The sequence below is a fragment of the Protopterus annectens genome, chromosome 9.part0, assembly GCF_019279795.1.
Source record: "Protopterus annectens isolate FY-2018-M chromosome 9.part0, PAN1.0, whole genome shotgun sequence".
NCBI lineage: Eukaryota > Metazoa > Chordata > Ceratodontiformes > Protopteridae > Protopterus > Protopterus annectens.
The window spans coordinates 1,577,789,879-1,577,813,645 of record NC_056743.1 but is presented as its reverse complement, the minus strand read 5'-3'; positions in this window follow the sequence as shown (position 1 = coordinate 1,577,813,645).

The following is a 23,767-nucleotide window of genomic DNA, read 5'->3' as shown; positions in this document are numbered from 1 at the left end:
ATCCCATCCTAAACCAGAGAAGTCATACTTCTTCTACATCCATCTTTTATCCAGTTCATAGTGGAATATAATGCATAATTGCATCTGTAATCATCAGTGTATATCACTGAACTGGAGGGATCTCAGAGGTTTCTAACAAAAAAATCATAGTTTTTAAGAATCTTTGTTATGCAGACTGACTGGCCACCTTTTATCTGTATTCTGTTTCCCCCTGAATCCTATATAATGATCTATTTGTCCAGTTTGGCCTTTTGGGCCACAAAAGACATACAATCCTAGACCTACTATGTCTTCATAAATATTGGTCCTTCAGTCACATTTACAAAAATACTTAGCTTTTTTCAACAAATTAATATGCCCTTTGGAACAACAGGTTCTTATCCCAGCTGACTCCACATCTCTGGAACAAACTACCCCTCACATTAAGCAAAGCAGCAATCTAACTGGATCCCGGATTAACCTAGAAAACAGAATGGGTACTGACAAATTCACCCTGTGCTAGACCACTGTGAAAGTCCTTGAGGTATGAGGTAACTCTTGATGTTGTTTCTTCTGGACAAGGCTGTTAATAGTCTAGCATCTGACATTGTAATATCTACCTATGAAAGCATGGTCTTATTCAGCTAGAAGTGAAATGTAATACTAATATTTATAATGTTTCTCAATGTACTCAAAACGTATAAAATGAGCAGAGTCAGTATGTAGTTGTCTTATAATTTGGTTCTTAAAATTTTATAAGCTATACAATACAGAGTATCATTTATTCAATCAGTATATGGCAAGTGTATAACTGCATACATCCTCTTTGGATACTGACTTTGGAAATATTCTGATTTACTGTGCATGTTAAATGACATATCTACAAAAACTGTCATATCTAAATATATTCCATGGTATTTTAACTATTCACATAATTATCAGATTCTAACAAATGCTGTTGTTATAAACGGTAGCCACCTATCCTTGGTTGCACTGGTTGCAATCAGTTCAGCTGATAGTTTGTTTGAGACAGTTTGTTTAAATTTATAATATCAAGTTCTTGATTTCAATTTGATATACATTATTATACATCTGAAGAAATGCAGCAGAATATAAAGTATGAAAACAAAGTATAACACCTCCAATTTCATTGCACTTAATTTGTAACATTGTGCAGTAATCAATGCATTCTCTGCAGTTATTGTAGCATCTGCTGAACAAGTAATCCTTACTGGTTTTCACATAACCACAAATATATTAATGCACACATCACTATGGCAGGAAATAAGCAAAACAGTTTATAGCTCATCCCAGCACCAACCATTGATGTACTCTTCTGTATTAATAACCACTCTGGTTAGAACTTTCATATTGAAATCCTTTACATTTGGCATTTTAGACAAGTAATTAGCCACTGGATGATATCAGGATCTATATGTATCTTAAATAGTTTTGGGGTATTAAAGTACAGAGAAAATAGCATCAAATGCTTTGTTTAAAGACACAACTTGCATGTACCCTTGCATCAAAAGTTATGCTAGCTGGTTCATAAAAGTCACATATGCATGGAAGGAAAGATCTCAAATATTAATAAATAATGTGGTGTAGCTATTATTAATCAAGGTGCACATATATGGATTTTTTTAATAACTGTAGAATGTACCTGTTATATCACTGCCGTGTGTGCTCTTATCTAACTTATAATCTTTTTCATGTCAGTTGACACGTTGTCATTATTCACACAAGCACTTTCAATAGCGTTCCATATACCCAGTACAAAGGTCTGTTTACGCTTATTAAATACTAGACCTTGACAAATGCATCTTTGTTTTTATTTTTTTTACATCACATACTACAATGTCATGTAAAAAACAAAGCTGCATTACATCACTTACTACAATGTTACTTTATCAAGTGCACTATTTATTTACTTGTATGTTTCTTTGTTGAGTATATCCAACTTGACTGGACTGACCCTTTTCTGCCAGGACCTGGTTCATTAGACACAAGACAGTTCATGAAACATACTTATATTATATAAATATCCTCCCTTCCATCTTTCAAAACCACTGCGAAACACTTCCTAACTAAAATCTGTCTCTCTTCTTGCTCAAAACCAGGATAAACTATATCCTTAAATGTGAGTAAGTACCTTTCCATTCCTTATACCTCTTTACTCTCCCTTCTTCTCTTACCTCCATACTGCTATCAAATTCTCCTTCCTGACTTTCACTCTAAATATACCATAAGCCTGTTTTTCCCTCACTTCATATTGCATTTCCTATTTCTATTTGATTAACTTACCTTTAATTTCAATATAAACTGTCTAAAATTTCTTTAAATGTTAAATGACTGCCGTACACCTTGAATAGATTCTTAAACAATGTTTTTATATTATGTCTAATTTGTTAGAATTATTTGAACCGCAGATGTTTTGATCTATTTCTGAAGATTGTAACATTTTTGTTCTTAAAATGTTTTGTAATAATTTGGAGCTTTTCTCCCTGGGCCTCCGCTGAAAATGGGCCTCTACCCAGTCGGACTTTCCCGGTAATCAAATGTCAATAAATACATCGATAAATAAATAAATAGATTGTTACACATGTCGTAGCTGGAGGAGAGTGTAAAGGACAATATGTAGAGAACATATAAATTACACAGCTAGTCTCATTTGAAATAGAGTAGATTAATCTGAAAGTCAGTTGCTGAAGATATTACTTGAATAAATGAATTGCATACAGTATTGCATGTTTAATTTAAGACTGATGAGAACTTCTAATAAATGTTAATGAAAGGATTGTTTCCCAAAAATGCTAAACTCTTGTGTGGAATAAAAAGTTTTGTTTCTCAGCCGGGTGGTCCACACTGCTATTATTTGGTTTAACTTCTAATAAATAGCAAAAAATATATCTCTCCTTGTGAAGTTTTTTTTTTTTCAGATTTAAGTCACACCAAGGACATTGACTATGTGATGTCTTTGACAACTTTGAGTTTTGGGTGAATATCTGTGAACTATAGGTTTACAGATACGGCAATGTTTTAACAAGTTTGGTTAGGATTTCTGATTTAAGTTCAAGATCTCAAGTTTGGCTTTCTTAGTTCTGAAATAGGGCAGATAGTATTAAGATAAAATAAGTTTCTAGTCTGATGATTCATAAGTAAATCTCATAAATTTACAGATGAACCAATAATATGGACAAATGTCTGATCTGTGCACAATTAAACATTAGACATTTTTGGTGGAGTAGTGTCTCTCACTTTCATGCACTGTGCTGTATCCCTTGTACCCACTACACATAAAAGACATCTTCAGGATCATTGATCTTCAGGGATGGGAGAGGACCTCCCACCCAAAGATGTGAACTTTATGTGCTTGATTTATATTATCATTTTTTTGTACAGTTTGACAAAATAAAAAAAATTGACTGCACAGCACTTTGCCTAATACTCCACTTGTTGAACAATCCACTGTCAATACAACTCCTGAAAAATATTGTTGTTTGTTTGATAGATCCATGCCCCAGTATGAAACTTGACAGATTAGAGGTATAAATTACTAAATGGATCAGAAGCAGGCCATTAGATAAGTGTTTACAGTTAGATTCTAACAGATTTAGTGTGTTTCCCCATATAGATGAGGAAAATCTTAATTCAAAGTGGTTAATTCTTTGTTAATCTAGGAACTTATTTTGTACAGTATTTTCACAGTGTATATATATATATATATATATATATATATATATATATATATATATATATATATATATATATATATATATATGGGTTCCATACACTAGATCGAATTTTCACTAATTCAAAATAGTGCATGGAATGCTCACTGCAGCGAAAGTGCACTTAATCGAAAGTGCACTTACGCGAAGTTTAGTACAACGGGTGTTGTACTGAACTTCTGTGCAGTACTCATGGACCTTAGGGTTAGGGCACGGGTCATAATAAGGGGATAGCCCATAGGGCTATCCCCTTACCATGACCTGTGCCGTAACCCTAAAGTCTGTGATGACTGCAGTGCAGTGAAGGACATAGCAATGTCCTCCACTATGGTGCGATAGTCACGAACCTTAGGGTTAGGGCATGGGTTAGGGTAAGGGGATAGCTTTACTAACTATCCCCTTACCCTAACCCCATGCCCCAACCCTAAGGTCCATGACTATCGCATCATAGTGGAGGACATAGCTTGTTTTTTATGTTCTCCACTGTGCTGCTGTGTTTTTGGCGAAGTGCACTTACGCAAAAGTTCACTTTTGTTAAAGTGAACTTTTGCAGAAGTGAGGCTTCCTATTACAAGTTCGGAGTAGTGAACTTTCGTTCTTGTAATAGGAATCCATATATATATATATATATATATATATATATATATATATATATATATATATAATTCTAGGATAGTGAAAAACCTTAGATGTATAGTAGAATTTATAAAAATAGCATTTTTATGTAATACAATTAATTAAAGATGATATATAGCATTTTTGCTGGGATACACATAACAACATATAAATAGTCACCCTGTCTGATTGATGCATTTTAAAATGTCTGTAGTTAATATTTCAGTTATGGTTTATAGATATCAGTAATGATGTTGATGTTACTTGTTTAAAACAGATTGAATTACCAAATGTGATAATAAGACTTGGGCCAGTATTCATAATCTGGGCCTTGCAAATAGGTCATAGTTATCTGCAAATAACAGCTCTACATGGATATGCAAATAAGGTCAGAGAAAGGCATTTGCTATGAATACAGAAAAGTGAAGTATTTTTTTAAAAGCACACCCACTTTTAGCAAAATAATAAGTTGTATAAAGTTCAGCATTGTGAAATTGCAAATCACTTCACAAAATCTTAAGTGCAGGAGTTTTTTTTTTTGCATGTTGCTGGCAATCATGGCTGAGTGCAGTCATGTTCAAAACATTTTAAGAAAGCTGTGGACTCAGCAGCAGCTAAGATAGATTTTTTTTAAAGAAACAGGGTTTATATTTTTTATATAGGGGTAGCCTTTTTGTCGATATTCTGATGGTTTCAATAAAGTATCAAAAGGGTGCTAGGAAAGATTGAAAAAGGGGAGACAAAACACAAAAAAACATCATGTGCTGGAGGAGGTGGGAGAGGATTAGAACTGTGTTTTTGTTGGGGGATTAACCCCCTATTTTTTTTTCAATTTTTAATGAGAAGGTAGTGTGGGTGGAAAATGGGGAAGACACTGAATGAGAAAGGGTAAGGGGAAAAGGGTTGAGGAAGTGCCAGCTGGAATCCCAGTCTACAGACCCTCAAGCATGCCCATGGCTAGATACTGTTGCAGTGGAGGACACCCAGTGTTGAGGGAGTTAGGGTCAGTGTTTGTGCTGAGGCTAGCACCAACTGGGAGAGCATGTCCTACATGCTGAAGAGAGGCATTGACTGGCTGAAATCTTTTGTCCACCACCACTACAAGTATGTCCTCAATCATGTTCTGAAGCACCATTTCTGTGGGTCTTGCCAGGTTGTCATGTGCTGGAGTTCCTGCAGGAATGGCACCTCCACTCTGATCCTGCAAGAACATCTATCAATGGGCAGATGGTGACTGTTCCTTAGCCTGCAGATATGTTCCCAGTTTGCTCCTGAGGGGTTTGAACCTGTAAAAAATAAATAAATAAACGGTAGAGAAACAAAACAAAAAAAAAATGAGAAAAGGATTCATAAGCATAATAAGAAAAACAGATACAAAAGGGGTGGGAAGAGACAAAACAGAAAAAGCAGAATAAATCCACATGGCACTCTTCATATGTCATTTCATAAAATATTGAAATACTGCAGTAAAATCTTTATTGATGTTAAACTTGTGTACAAGAAGTGCTTATGATGTGGGTAGTGCTTATGTATTGTATAGGCGTGATAAATTCAAATGGCAAGACTTTTGATTTTCTGAAGGGGTGTGTGTTTTTCTCAATTTATGTACTTGCAACAGAATACAGTACAAAAAACTCTGCAATTATTGCAGCTAATCAGGATAAAAATCAGGTTAGATAAAAATTATCTTGATCTGTTAAGTCTTTAGTTTAATTTCTTTCATCTGCAAGGCTATACCAATATTTTCTTATGAGTAATACAGAAAACAGTTCTAAAACCAGTGCTTGTTTCACTTTTATTTTTACCATTACATTAGCTAATCATTTCTTATACATACTACAAACTTGTAAGACAAAAACATTCTCTTTGATCCTTGTTATACTTACTAGAAGATTTCATCAATCTCCGTAATCTTCTTTTTTGATGCTGGCTATTATATCTAATTTCTTCCTCAGATCTAATTAAAACAGAGAAGGCATACCTTGCTTACTTATATTTGATTTTTTGGTTTACTATCATTATTTCGACTCAAACTCGATCGACCGCAGTATGCTCAATAATGGAAAGTCGAACACAACAATATCGAACTTTAAAAGCAAGCCTATGAATGGGTTTTAACATGGGACGAGATAGGGGTTCACTGCTATTGCCAAACTACAAACCTCACCCTATCTCGACCCATGTTAAAACCTGTTCCTAGGCTTGCTTTTAAAGTTCGATATTGCTGTGTTCGACTTTCCATTATCGAACATAATGCAGTCAACCGAGTGTGAGTCGTAATACTGATAGTAAATCGATTTTTTTCTATGTATAAATATAAATATGTCCTTATTCCTGTCTAAACATTAACTCCTTTTTTTATTTTTTAATTTTTAATTTTACTTCCATATGGATACCTATAGGAATTAGTACATTACTGTACTAATATTACCTTTAATTCAAGAGGAAAACATTAAATATAAACTGTATGCTGAATGTAGTTTTCAAAATGCATGTAACACTGTGTTTTGATATCATTAAATTACAAATACAGTATTATATAATTTCATGCTAGAGTGCATTTCCTTTTCTGCAAAAATGGGTCTGATTTAAAACAGCATGTTTTCAGAAATATTTTTGATGATCACTCACTTGGCACAGCAACATCCACCCCCTCTCTTAGCCTGCAGTCTAACTAGGGTTTGTTGTGCAAGATTTCAGCCATACCCTCGGATTCACAAATCCTCCGTGTAAGACTCAATAAGTCTGCAGTTGAATGGTTTGACGTCAGCGTGCCATGAATATTCATGAGGGCATGCTGACTCAACCGTAACACTTACACGGACTGAGTAGGAAAGCAGGGGGAGTGTCCGACTGCCGAGCAGTCTAAATGTGCACGCCCCTGCAAGGTTTTAAAAATTATAATGTCAACAGACAAGAGTGAGTTCGCTCAAATGTACCTGCACCCAACACCACACTCCCTGACACTGTAAACCCCCATCACAGTTATAAAATGTAAAATATTAATTTTATTTTTTTTAAATCCATGATATAGCTGCCCGTATTTGTACTTGTTTGCGCGGGTGTGCCCATTGCTTAACCACAGTTAGCAATCGTGACATTGAAGAGCATATAAGAACTACTTATGCAAATTAATCCAAATAGCAATAGCGTAATGGTAGAGCGTATGCACAAAGAGAAGGCATTCACGGTTCAAGTCCCACCACTCCCTTTCTCATTAATGTGTAAATCAGTATTTGAAATAATACCAGACATATATGATTAAAATATTATTAAAAGCAGTGAAATGGCCAATGTATCAGTGAACAAAATATATATTTTTAAAGGATCCAGATATATAATAGCCTGCTGTTAAGCAGCGCTTTACCCAGCTAAACAGAGGTGCTCATAGTTTAATAGCACTTTACCCAGCTAAACAGAGGTGCCCATAGTTTAATAGCACTTTACCCAGCTAAAAAGAGTTGCCCATAGTTTAATAGCACTTTACCCAGTGCAATAGAGTTGCCCAAAGTTTAAAAGCGCTTTACCCAGCGCAATGTGTTTGCGCGGACGTGTGCGCTGCGCCAACCAGAGCACTGTAGGGCACCGGGGAGCAACGTAGAGCTAAGTTGCTTAAACGCAGCCACACCCCCTAGCCTGTATAGACAGTAATAAAATAAAAGAATGACAAGGTTTGAACCTAGGACCCTGTGCATCATAATCAAAGTACAGAACCACAAAGCCATGACAGCTTAGGAGAAACAGCCACTATTAACATACATATACTTAGAAATGGTAGATTAACCATTACTAAGCAGGTCTGCAGTCAGCTTAGAATTTTCAAGAATGGCCAATCACAAAAAGGTGTGGGAAATGCGGCATATTTAAGCCCCATAGGTGGGAATACTCGCCATAACTAATTGTAGCTCACCTTTGCAGTCAGAATGGCAGGTGCAGGAGAGGGTTCACGTTTCCGAGCGCAGCATTGGGGCATCGAGGAGTCAAAATACATGGTTTGTCTCCTTGTCCACCGTCATGAGTCCAGACTCCTGCAGGGCCAGTTCCAAGGGATGGAATACAAGGCTGAGGCTTGGAACCGGTTAGCTCCTGACCTCACCAGTGCCACAGGAGGTCCTCGCACCGGTGAGCAGGTCCGTCACCACCATGCAGACCTGAAGAGACGGAAGGAGGACCGCTTGAACCAATGGATCCAGGAGGCCCATGGGATGCAGGATGCCCCACGACTGAGTATGTAGTCATGGAATGCAGTATGTAAGAATTTATAATTGAGTTGGTATAATGGATAGGTATGTCTCAATATCCCTTCATTTACTTTACAGCTGCAGGTGACCGTGCTGCGAATCAGCAAGCATATGCTGATAGGCTGCAAAGGCTGCGCCACCAGGCAGGTTAGTGATTCTTTTGCATGTTTTGTTATATAAAATAGGGGAGAGAGCATGAAATAAAGTGTTGTAGTACAATAATAAAGCCATAAAATGGCCTGAATAAGTCCTCTGCATGTACTGTTATACGACAATTCATAGAGTTAGAAAAAGAGCGTAGTAACCCATTAAGAATGGTAACATATGTCTGGAATAAAATCTCTGCAGATACTGTCATATAACATAAGTGACTGAGCCTGAAAAAGTGTGTTCTAAACCATTAATAAAGGTCTAATCTGTCTTGAATATGTCTTCCATATGCACTGTTACAACAAATAAAGGTGTAAGTCTGTGGAAAAGTGTGTAATGTCAGTAATAAAGGTTTAAAACCCGGAGTGTGTGTATGCCACTTAGTTTGAATTGTTGTTGTACCCTTGCATTATACAAATAGTACTGTTTTAAAAAGTGCTGGCAGCCCAGATTTCTGCAGTCCCATCTAAAGTGGGTGTTGAAAGTGCTAGTAGCTGTGAAGCATATATACAGTCAGTTACTGGCTGGCATGCATAAGTAAATCTTGCGCACGAGTAGCATGCTAATATGTTCCCCAGAAATGTGAGTGTGCTTCCATAAATGCAGGGTTCTGTACAAATTGAAGTGAAAATGTCATGTGAAAACATCCAATGTAGATAAAGAAATATAAAAGCAATCTTGAAATATGTAGCAGTAACATCAGCATCTTGGACAGTTAGTATGTCAGATATAGGTCAAGTATATATTGAACTAGCCAAACCCATTACACAACCTAATGCATGGTGGCAAGTGTAATAATACATGTAGGGAACATGTAGGTCAACACAAACAAACCACAAACTGTTCAAAAGTGAGTAACGTACTAATGACAGTATAGCAGTTCACAAACAGTGCATGTGCCTGATATTCATAATTGGTAGTACAACATACTTAGGTTTCAAATATCCCACCTAATGTATTGCATATGCACAACTGTTGCTGGTAAAGAAATGGGCAGCTATGGACCTTCTCCACACCCATCGTGTACATCCCAAGCTGGTTTCCCTACTGTCTTCCCCTCTTTGTGCACCCTTTATCACCACATTCCTATCTCCCCATTTACTTTTCTGTCAAAGAAATGAGTGCGGGGGTTAGCGGGAGTGAGCACTTGTAAACACTAGTAAGTGTGTTTGCACCAGTGTGCGCATGTGTGCACTTAGCTTAGCATTGCTAAGATATGATAAGCTAAGCCAAGCTTAGTTTAGCATTGCTAAGATATAAGCTAAGCCAAGCTTACCTTAGTATTGCTAAAATACAATAAGCTAAGCATAGCTTAGCATCGCTAAGCGTCGTGCAAACCTGCGCAAACCCGCTTACAACTGCTTAAAAGTGCCTTAGTCACTAGGCAAAATAAAATACCCTTGTCAGTCTCAAACCACACACCTTGGACTCACCAGTCTGCATGACGTACCACTAAGCCACAGCAGATATACAATAACTTGGTGCTGAAAGAAATATAACATGCATTACAAGGAGTGAATGTAAAGGGAAAATAAGAAAGCCATAGGAATACATTGCAATAAAGAAATATAACATGCATTACAAGGAGTGAATGTAAAGGGAAAATAGGAAAGCCATAGGAATACATTGCAATAAAGAAATATAACATGCATTACAAGGAGTGAATCTAAAGGGAAAATAGGAAAGCCATAGGAATACATTGCAATAAAAAATATAACATGCATTACAATGAGTGAATGTAAAGGGAAAATAGGAAAGCCATAGGAATACATTGCAATAAAGAAATATAACATGCATTACAGGGAGAGAATGTAAAGGGAAAATAGGAAAGCCATAGGAATACATTGGAATAAAGAAATATAACATGCATTACAAGGAGTGAATGTAAAGGGAAAATAGGAAAGCCATAGGAATACATTGCAATAACTACTGTTGTATGCCAGTTAATTCCCTAATTCCAAAAGAAAGTACATACTCCCATGTATCCAGTGTTAGCATTAGGAGATGTGAGTAAACTTACACACTGAGAAGAGTGTACTGGAAGAAGCAACAGTCAGGTTTCAGTACAACATGCATTTCACTGGCTACAACCCAGCTTCATATATGACATATACCAACCTTCTGACTGACACAACAGTGTTCACAGCAAACAAGCATGGTCCCCACCTTGCAAAACTGAAACACCTATGTCTACCTAACCTATCATTTTATTGCAGTGTCCTGAAATCACAGTAAAAACTGCAATTACCACACAGAAGGCTGCATGCAATTACTAAATGGTGGGTACCAACTGGTGCAGAGGCCATCACATGCACATGTGCAGATACCTACAAAAGCAGCCTGTACTTGCTGTCCAAACATGCAATAATATCATTGCAGCAACTGGAGAGAGACAGACAGACAAACAAACAGAGGCAGTTGGAGACACCAAAAAAAAAAAAAAAACACTTCAACAGGTACAACAGACAGAGGTGAGAAATACAAAGGTAAGGTATGTAACAGATATGTATTTGCTGGCATCCGAATGATGTGTCTGAAGGGTACTCTACATACTGTGAACCCTCCATATGTGGTAGCAGTCCATATCTATATGTATATGCAGATGTGCATAGGGCAAGGGACATACTACAACTGTTAGTGAAGGCTGGACATATATATGTAGTTGAAGGTTGCTATGTGCACATATCTATGTAGGTTATAGTGTGTGGCATTGAAAACAGCAATCAGTGCAGGTATATGTCATGTGGTGGTTAAATGCTGTGGGACTGAGTTACAGCCAGTGAGGCCTGCTACAGCTATACAGCCTGAGGACAGCGAAATGCATTCTGCACAACACTGTGCAATATTATTACATAATTGTATGTCTCACAACTGTTTCATAATTGATATTCCCATCATGAAAGGTGGGCAGTATATGTGCCTATATGTGCATGTATATGTACAGCAATGGATGTTTACAAGTATGTGTGTATATATCTATCTATATATATATATATATATATATATATATATATATATATATATATATATATAGATATATACATATAGAGACATATATAGATATATACATATATACATATATAGATATATATAGAGATATATAGATATATACAGATATATATGGATATATATGGATATATATAGATATGTATATATATATATATATATATATATATATATATAGAGAGAGAGAGAGAGATGTATATATATATATATATATATATATATATATATATATATATATATATATATATATATATATATATATATATATATATATATATATATATATATATATATATATATATATATATATATATATATATATATATATATATATATATATATATATACATATAGTGAGAGAGGGAGACACGGGGTCAGACGTATTGCAAAAGGTGCCTGGTGACCAAGGCATGGTCTGAACACCAGTGTTGATATTGCAGTGCCATACCCCATTCCAAAACACTTTACCCACTAACTACCAGATAGGTGGTTGCCTGCCTAACACTGAAGGTGTCAGAAGGGAACATGGGACACAAGTGGACAGTAGCCTCCCCTTTGATATTCACAGTGCCACACTAGTCTTGTAATCTGTCTACATGGTACGTGTCATCACAAACGTTGTGTCATGTACGGAAATATAGGTCAGTGTTCCCCTGTACTCATCACAATGCCCCATGTGGTATTTACCTCACATGACAACTACAGCAAGTGGAAAGGCCACAGACATACCTCACAAAGAGTAATACTGCCCTCAAACACATACCCTATGCAGACTGACTCACATAACCACAGCTACAGTGCGTTGCATACCAGCCACCCAGAGGTTACCTCTCCCGAACATACAGAGGTATATCACACCCATAGCAGTCAGACAGCCACCATGTCAACACCTCAAAATCCCACCGGGCTACATGGCCTAGGTCCCTAATCCCTGCCACCTCACTAAACAGCACATGCTGGAGGGATAGGCTCCTATTGGCAAATATGCCATACTCTGGAGTAAACTACCCAACATTAACAAACAAGTCTCCTCAGTAGCAGATGTCATACATACCCCTAATGATTGTATGTGGGATAGGTAACATGCCCTGGGAATCACCTCTGTGTATCCGGTTGACAGGAGCAAGTGAAATCAAATCACATGTGTGTCAAAGGCCATGGTAGCATATGGCTAGGCTGCTGTAGGCCCTAGGGCCAATAGTGTATTACCTACCTATGACACAATGCACACACACACATGTACTCAGTGCAATACCTGCTATGTGAGGTGGAATAAGTGTGACAGTGAATGTGTGCAAGGTCTGTAACGGTGTGATAGCTTAGTGTGAGGTTGTGTCTGTCATGGTCATTTGTGTCCTAGGTGTGAGGCCAGAAAAAGATGTGTCAGTTATTGGGATGCAGACATAGTAGGATGGCATATGTTGTGACGTAGTTCCTTCTGTATGACTGTGGTGTCCCATTGTAGGCTGAAGAAATACATATATGCTCAGTAAGTGGTACTGCTGGTGAATCCAGCTGACATTTGAACTGTTGTACTACCTGAAGCTGTAGGCCTAAACAGCACAGTATGGTGTATGTTCACATTCCCTGGTAACACTGTCTTGTGTGTTTCCTGTAGTCTGCACAGATTACATACCTCAGGCATAGGTATCTGTAAGTAGGGGCACACAGTACTGTAAGGTACACAGGAAATGCTCATCTGTGTCAGTATACATTTGTTTGTTGTATGAATCTCTGATGTGTGTGTAATGATGCCTGTACCATGTCCACAATCACATGTGTGTTACAGGGTTTGTGTGTGTACCTAGCAACATGTATACTCTGTTACAGCAGTATGCCAGCTGTATTAACAACTGTGCACATATGTTAGGTAGGGGTATGGCATCAATGACTAGGGTGGGTTACTGGTAATACTGTAACTGTACTTCACATTCATTGCAATGGATGACATATTTCTTCATGCATTAGCTTGATATGTTCCCCCGTGGCGAGGTTGTGAATTGGATCCCAAACAGTGTGCTGAGTACTGGTGTATACTGGTTTGTTATATGGAGTGTGGCAGGCACTATCATCCAGTTGTGGGCTGAGCACTGATATGTGGTATTAAATGTGTCTATCCTCTGAGTAGGTATGCCATCACTGCAGTGATTTAATTAGACATGTCCGGTGGCGTGCGTCTGATATCCATAGACAACAGCTTGCCACAGGTGGTGGGATGGCCATACACCCCCCCTCACCAGAGTGGAGGAACTGCTGGTGGCTCCTGGCCTACAGCAGCAACAACATTACACATGTGTCATCATGGAGGCCGTAGCCACCCAGCATGGTGACATGGAACGTGCAGGTAACATGCCCTAGCTGTAGACTACTGTTACCTGTATTGTTAGATTATGCATATGTGAGATGTGTACTGTGTTTAGCAGTTGTGCTGCCAATTGTGTGCAATACTGATATTTTGAATAGTATCTGTACACCTATGCCTGTTGTTCTACTGTAGTTTAGCACACTCACAGTAGCAATGCCACAGTTGTGGCCACTGACAAACTGTGTCATATTCTTGTAGTTCCCTCTGGTGTGACAGCAGGCCAGACAATACATGCTGGTGAGTGTGTTAACACTTTAAAATTGGTATTGAAATGTGCATGTCCTAGGTGAGGTGTAGGCCACGTACACATAACACACTTACGCATAATGCATGCTGTGCATATTTGCTGTGAGACATTAAACATCTCAGTAAAGTCAGTAGCTGCCTCAATCACATGCAATGTACAGAGCATCAGACACAAATGTGGCAACACTGTACTGCACATTGGATAGGCATAGTTGACAGACATGTACACAACATAACATGTTTGTCATACGCAGTACACCTCAACATGCTACACATAGTGTAACCGGACACCCACTGCCGGGTCACACTTTAGTATCCCACATGTCATCCACACACCACACATACTATACCTGAGGGGTAGGGGCATAGCATGGGGCTGTGCAACACTCTTCAACACATAACACAGTCATGTTAGGCAATGCTCCCTATTGGGCACCTCACACACTGTTGTGCAATGTGGCTGTGTAATTGTGAACTTAGCCACGGCACTGCGGTTCAGGTACAGCATGCTAGGTGGTGGTCTAGCACACTTTAGTGGCCTTGAGTGACCACATGATGCATGATGATGATGGCTAATGGTACTACACCCCATACAGTTACAGTGACCACAGTACTACACATAGCTGTCATTGCTTTGCACCTCCATGTTGTGTGTGTGCACACATATGCACCTATACACATTATGCATAGCATGTTGTGTGTGTGCAAACATATGCAACTATACACAATATGCATAGCAGTCGCATTCTGTACAAAGTGACACATATTTGTCCTGGAATGCTATTGGGTATATAGGTCACATGACACACATTGGGTATGTGTGATGTTTAATGTTGCAGTCATGTACCATGCAATGTCATGGCTGGCACTGGCATATCTGGAATATGACCCACACTCACCATAGCCACTGTACAATGGCCATGTCCAGGATTGGTATTCCATCATGTATACATGCACCACTCATCCTGTGTGTGTACATAGCATGCATGTGCTACACCTGTGTACACAATTATCTGCTACAGACACAGACACTGCAGTCAGACATGGAAATCCATGTGACACACAGATAACACATGCAGCCATGGCATGTATACCTGTGAGTGATGGTGCACAGGACGTTGCAGAGCTTATAATACTTGCACAGAAATGTTGTGTCCTTATGCACATTGTGTTCCATGGTGTAGGCAATCACTGAACATGTACACACATGCACCACAGCCATGTACACTGTCATTAACTATGGCTGTCTACACTCACACTGCATGGACTTGATCAACACTTATTCTGCATGCTGACATGTGTGAAGTGACTGTTTGCCTTGTGATACTGTCACCCACCTTCAACCACTATTGAGTATGTTTTGGATTGCTGTTGTGTGTGTGTATCTGCTGTAGTGAGGAGTGTGCATGTGTTCCTGTGTGCATGTGTTCATGTGTGCATGTGTTCATGTGTGCATGTGTGCATGTGTTCCTGTGTGCATGTGTTCATGTGTGCATGTGTTCATGTGTTCATGTGTGCATGTGTGCATGTGTTCTTGTGTTCCTGTGTGAATGTGTGCATGTGTGCATGTGTTCCTGTGTTCATGTGTGCATGTGTGCATGTGTGATAACATCATGTACAGATTGTAAAGTGTGTTTCCTGTCTTACTCTCACAGGTGCAGAGGTTGGGTTGGCTGAATGCAGCAGGGAACCTGAAGTCACTGCCATAATTAGTGGAGATGATGAGACATGTATTGTGGCACAGGCAGATTTGACAGGGTCTGTCGTTGGTCCACCAATCGACAGTACACAGCTTTCAACCCCATCTATGTGCACACTCATACTGCCAATATATCCCTCATCACCAATGGCCGTAGCCGAGGGACAGCATACAGTTAGCATTGACTGGGAGAGTGTGGTATCCATGGCACATGCATCCCCTCACAGCAGCCATACCCAGATCAGTCAACGGTACCACATAGGCAGATGTCCAGAGGTTCTCATGGGAGCACCGCTGGTCGTATTGCCCCTGGCAGATGTGCCCCCACAGGTCTTACAACCTCAGCTATGTTCCGGTCTGTAATGCAGGCACAGGCACGTATGGAATGGTACACCAGACAGGGACTAAGGGTGCAGAGGGCCCATAACACCGCTATCAATGACAGTATCTGTGACCTTGCCGGTGCCATATGTAATTACACCGAGGTCATTGATAGACATTGGGGGGAGACATTAGATGCCCTCCAAAATGTGTTTTACATGAGCCAGGACTGTGCGGGACAGCTGAGACGTCAACGCGGACCTATGCCAGCAATATCAGCAGCTGGCAGTCGTTGAGGACGACACACAAATCACAGTCACTCCCGTAGTGCCAGTACCAGCCCCAGCAGTGCTGGGGCTGGCCTGTCCATTGACCATCCTAGTAGACCACGTGCACATGGCTCTAGGCAGTCCCAGCAGAGACGTAGCTCCAGTCGACATACCTCTGCCTCTGATGAAAGTATCCAGTCAGGTTTGGTACCCGATGCTGTCCGTAGCACCCCTGCCAGGCACAGGTTCTGTGTCCGTGCCCAGAGACAATGATCTGTACAGCCTGGCAGGTACAGTCTGTGGCTGTTCCATAACCTCCCGTATATGGCAGCCACATGGTGGAGCTGTGTGCATGCAGACACACAAACATAAACCAAACACCTAGGGCTCACACAGACATGCACACATAACATCAACATTGGCCCATGCTGTACTGTTGTCCCACACACAAACACACACACAGACATGTTGATTGGATGGGTCAATGTCTGGCTCTGGCAAAACGGCAACACACTCTGTGCATATGATGAGACCTGCTCCACCTCCTGTCATCTGTAACACTGATACAGGAACAGGCTAACATGGTGCTGATGCACAGGGTGACTTTGTAGCAGTGTAGCAATGTTATCAGATTGTCGACAGGAAAGTGTAATGATATCCTTGTAGGTATATCTGAGCAGGCATAGTGCATCAAAGCTATGATTGTCAATGTCATATTGTGTATACCTGTGTTATGTCTGAGTATGTCTTGTTTGCCCATGTGCCACATGGATGCAGTGTGTAGTGTTGGCAGCATGTGTTAGTGAGTGGACAGTACGTGTGTGATGTGTGCAGTACAGATTTGCAGGTATACATCTGTGAGCATGGTGGGGGTGCACTGTCTGCATGTACGTGCATACTGGACTCATGGGATGTGTGACATACCCTGTATTACACAGTGTTAACATCTCCGAGTACCTCTTGATGGCCAGTATGCATACTACTACAGATATAAACACAAATACCACGGCCGGACTGCAGAGAAACGTTTTAAAATACTTTAATTAAACGCTTGAAAATAAAAATAACGTTTTTCGTCCTGTTTACATACAGGACTTCTTCAGAAAGCTCACACAATTGAAAATTTTCAAAGTGTAGTAATTTTACAATGTTTCTAAAAAGCGCGCAAAATTTTTTATTATTGCTTATCTTCTTAAAGAGATATATGTACATACATACTGACAAAAAAAAGAGAGAGAGAGACTGGACAACTTCATTTTATGCTAACAACTTTACAAATCCCTATATATATATATATATATATATATATATATATATATATATATATATATATATATATATATTATCTTTCTAGATAGGGAAAAATTACAACATAACCAACATTCAGATACCTATGATTCAATATTTCAATATTTTAATAGTGTAAAATACACGAAAAATTGAATATTTAAATATTTAAATAAAATTATGTGCAAATGTATGTGTAGATTTGTATGTATTGTGCATGTCGAAAGGTGTAATGGATCTGTTAAAATTTATATATGTGTTATATGTACACATACAACATGTGTTTTATGTTATGTATACACATATACACACACACTCACACACCCACACACACACACACACACACACACACACACACACACACACACACACACACACCCACACAAGCACGACCTCCACCTCACCTTGTGCATGATATAAAATATAAAATATAAGATATAAAATATGTAAATATAAATATAAATATGTAAGAAATTAAATAAATTGTAATTATAAATACATATTTGATCTTTATAATATATAAAAATGTATATTTTATATTTTATGAAATGTGAAATGTAAGTTATTAAGTAATTGAATTATAAATATTATATAATAATTATGATATGCGATAAGAATACGCTGATTGTGCCTTTGAATATTTGTATGTGCACAATCTTAACTTGCATTTCGATAAACCTTATAAAATACTTAAAGATTTTGTATTGACATTTCATCAAATATCTAACATTCAATGTTTAATAATACATTAAAATGAAAACTTTATATATATATATATATATATATATGTGTTAATAAATTAAATGAAAATACATAAATTTAATAAATTTAATATTAATATTGATGTTAATATTCATAATTTAATGAATTAATAATTCAATAATTCCATAGATTTTATATTTTATAAAATATTTATGTAAAAAAATTATTATATAAAAATTATTATTATTATATGAAAAAAATGTATTTTATTGTTATTAAAAAGCACTTTTTGTGTTATGACCTATCTTTCTAAACTTTTCAACCTCAACAGACACATTATTGAACATTTATCATTTAAACCTGGGTTCACAAAGGCATTCAATCTAAGTTGCCAAATCAATTCCATTTTCTCCAATAATAGGGTTAATGGCCCTCCTCTATCATCTTGTTGGATTTGCTGAATTATCTTAAATTTGAATTTATGTTGTGGATGGATTATGATATGCATTGCCAAAGCATTGTCCTCCCTTTTATGTGTTATACTTCTTAGGTGTTCAGATATTCTATCTCTTAATTTTCTATCTGTTTTACCTATATAAAAGGAGGGACATGCTTGGCACTTTGCAACATAAACTACTCCTCTGGTATTGCAATTGAAGCTGCCCTTTAACCGATTCAGATATGTTCTAACATGGGTACACATGTGTGTGACATGGTTTGGCACTCTTCTGTGGGTGATACTGTTACTAACTGTCACTGTTTAGCATTCTGGTAGTATACACAACCTCGTCAGCCTGACTATAAACAATTATCAGATGTTGTACAGACAAGTGACACACAGATGTAGTGAACTCAGTAACAGTTGTATCCTTCCGGTACTATACTATAACAGTAACCAGTGGTATTGACCGCCACCCGTTCCTGGGCCCACACATGTTTGGCATATAGCCCCTTAGGTGCATGCAAACACACTAGGGATATGTCCATCCACATCTGGAAATGCATGCAGTGGCCTACAATGCATTCTCCAGATGGGACACATATCCTACATAAGGGTATCATACAGACAGATGCCTGTTGTCCAACACATGCTGCAGAGCTGTAAGCCTACTATAGCATTGTCATCCATATTTACTATACATAGTATCCTGACAGAATCTCGCATCTTGGGGCAATGCAGCAATTGCCTCATGTACACAGACAACCCTCTCCTCCTACCACCCAACACTACAACCTGTGAGTGATGCACTGATATAGCCAGACTGGAAGCAACCGTCTCTTCACCCATGACTGGACTAGACAGTCAAGAGGTGATGGTAAACACTTACACCACACCACACTCATCACATAGTCCCTCCAAACCTACACCACCATAACACACACATAGAAACACAAAACACACACCTACATTCACGGAGCCTCTCAATAGAAACCTGCCTGAGCATCAGACACATCCGAAGCATAAACACAAGCAAACTCCACCCCCCAACACAACCCAAATGACACATAGACCACTAACTCAGTGTGCCACCCAAATACAGCCCATAAGGCATAACAACGTACCCAACAGTCTAGTCATAGGTGGCTCTATAGTCAGGCACACTGATGTTCCACTCACTAGATTAAACAAGGAGAAAGTTACTGTCAGTTGACTGCCAGGTGCCAGGATCCGCCACATAATGCATGCACTCAGGTTGCTCCACAATAAGTACAAATATGACACTGTCATTGTCCATGTTGGTTTGAATTACCTGAGATGTACCTCCTTGGACTACATGAAAAGAGACATGGAGGAGCTCTCCAATATTGTATCCCAGCCAGGTATGACCCTAACCTTAAGTAGCATCCTGCCATCAACCAGAATGATACTACAGTACAAGGACAAAATGATTGCCTTCAACAATTGGCTATGCTTCTGGTGTAATTCTAAGGAGATCCAGTATTTGTCTGCCTGGGACAACATGATCGACAGACCACAATACTTTGTCAGAGATGGCCTGCACCTGTCGCCCTTAGGATTACAATAACATTGTCATCTGTGCAGTGGCAGGGACCTGGTTCAAAGCTCCTGAGAGCACCGCTGCATTACCAGGCCACAATTCATACCACACCTTTCGGCCACATAACCCTGAATGAAGCACTAAAGGCGGCGGCGTGTCCATATTCATTAAGGATATCCACACCTCCAGGCTAGTGACTGCTGATTCCTACACATATACACTTTATAAGCACTTACACGAGTGCATGGAGCATGCTATCCCTAATAGAACCAAGATGTTATCCTCCAAGAAGAGGATAGACAATCTGGTGGTCCTCTGCCATAAACAAACTCTACAACGGATGAAAGAAACTGTTGCAAAAAAGAGTAGAACCCATGACTGGTGGAACTCCCTGGTCAACCTCAGTATGAAGCTGAGATCCCTCATAAAATCCTCCAAAGCTAGTTATAGAAACTAAATTGCCACTGACTCTGACGACAGCCACAAAGCATTTTATAGCTATGTCATGAATCTAAATGGGAACACTCAGATCTGCTCTGAGTTACAGCACAGTGGCACTAAATATACAAAACCAACTGATATTCCCAACATCCAAGCAGATAGGTTCAGTGCTAACTTTATCCCCCTCTCACCCCCTAGAGGGCACATCTGTATACCAGATGTATGCAAGGTTACTATAATCACGGCTGCACACATGAAACACACACTCTCCAAAGCTGAGAACACAACATCCATGGGACCTGTGAATATCCCAGGCTGCGTTCTACATGAACTACAAAATGAACCGGCACCCTACCTACGTACCATGTTCAATCATAGTCTCACCTCAGGCTTTGTACCCACTGAATGGCGCAGTGCGACGGTTATCACACTCCACAAAGGTAGAGCCACGAAGGACCCCGGGAACTACCGGCTCATTAACCTGATGAGCCTGTTCTGCAAGGCCATGGAACATATCATCGTGCAACTCAGAAACAAAGACATTGGTAAGCTCCAAACTCTGGACCCTAACCAGTATGGATTTGTAAAAGGCAGATCATGCCTCCTACACCTGACTGACGTCTTTGAACCAGTCACTAAAGCCATACATGAGGGTAACATGGTTCACACAGCTTATCTAGATCCCGCCAAGGCTTTCAATACCATCCCCCACTCTGGCATTCTAGTTAAGGTCACTAAACTAGGTATAAACCCCTATGTCACAAGATGGGAAATAAATTATCCTCACCTCTACTAAAGACACCGAGGGTAGACAAATGAACAAAGAAAAAAGACCTTAGGTGTCGTCCACAGCTTCAGGCTTCAGACTGTTAAAACACAATTTATTAATCGCTTAAAAAGTGAAGCTGACAGGATGTAAACTTCACTAGAATATGATGAACTGAAAAAAGGTAAGTATCCAAGCAGTTGCCATCCACAGCTTCAAACTTCAGGCTGTTAAAACTCAATTAATTGAAAACTTAAAAAGTGAAGCTGACAAAATGCAAGCTTCACTGAAATGCTGAAATAATTAGCCTAGTAATTAACATTCACAACTTCAGGCTTCAAGTTGTTACAGCACAGTTAATAGATGCTTTGTAAGCAAAGCTGACAAAAACATATACTTCACTGGAGTGTAAAAAGCTGATGAAATTGTCCAAACGATAAGTGCTTTCGCCAGATGCCTTCTTCAGATTGTATAAAAGTGTGGTTAGCTCTTCTTGTTTATAAAGGAAACACAATCAAGAGCTGGTAGCTAATTGTCTTTGGTGTTCTTAAAGGCACAGGACAAAAATAAATGTTCAAAGTGGAGATTTGTCTCCTAAAATGTAGTTCAATGTTAAAAATGCTAGAATCATGTATTAATGTTTGGTAGGTTTCTTCTAGATTTTAGAACAGGTCTGAGAGGTAATATTGTATTAAAACATGGGGGTCGATTGGCTCTAAAACTGTTGATCCAAAAGATCTCTCTCAATTCTGTCCTGTTATGGACATCTCCTTCCCTGATGTTTTGGGTGACCACTTCCACTACTTTAAACAAGAAATTATGCGTAGGATGGACCAATACGTGTGCTGCTAAGGCATTATGTGGAACTTTCTGATCAATGTCTCTGACATGTCGTAGAATACGATCCTTTAATCATTGGTCAGTTTACCAAGATAAAAAGCTTGGCACTTGTGACAGGTAGCCAAATAGATAATATGGCTAGTAGTACAATCAGAATAAACATCGAAATGAAAGTTACATCCAGATACTGGGTGGAGAAAAGTATTACTAGTATCTAAGTAAGGACAAGCTTTGCATCTGCAGCATTTAAAAGTACCTTTGCGGTCTGATAGTGGACCACCACGTTTAAAGCCATCTTTATAGCATAATAATCTCTTGATATTCTTTTTATTCTTATAGAGAAACCTGGGTCTCTCTCCAACGATGTTCTTTATTTTTTCATCCACTGTCAGAATCGGCCAAAATTTCCTGATTACTCCACAGACCTGTCGATTGTCTGAACTGGAAGTAAGCATACATCTAAGTTGTTGAGGTGTTGTGTCATTAGACTGTCTTCGTGAAGCTTTTTCAGACCTCTCTGAGTAATAAGGTTGACCTCTTTGCTTTCTATAGGTTTGCACCTGTGAAACTGGTGGAAAATTATTTTCCTGGTAAGTCCTATCCTTCAAATATCTACGTAGATTGGATTGCTCTTCCAAGAATTCCTCCTCATCAGTACATAGTCTTGAGACTCTTAAGATTTGGTTGTCAAAGATGTTATCAAAAATATGTCTTGGATGCATGCTCTACCTGTGTAAGAAATGATTTTGCCAGGTCTCTTTCCTATGCAAAAAAATACACCAATGAAAGAAGCAGTCAGAAGGTGAGATAAAGAGAAACAACTTTAATCCATGTTATTCATCCTTCCTGGTACCTCGGCAATTCGCCTTCAATGGAACAAATATTCAAATATACACATTCTCTTTTATATGCTCATCAATTAAACAATCAGTCAATTCATCAGTTGATTAACCCTATTAACACTTTGGCAAATCATCTAACATTCATTTACTATTATATATAGAAATTTAAATACAAAATCTAGTTTATAAAAAAATGTTAAATCTAATGTAATATAATAATTCATGTTATTTTAAGTCTTACAAATATTATAAATCTATTCCAATATA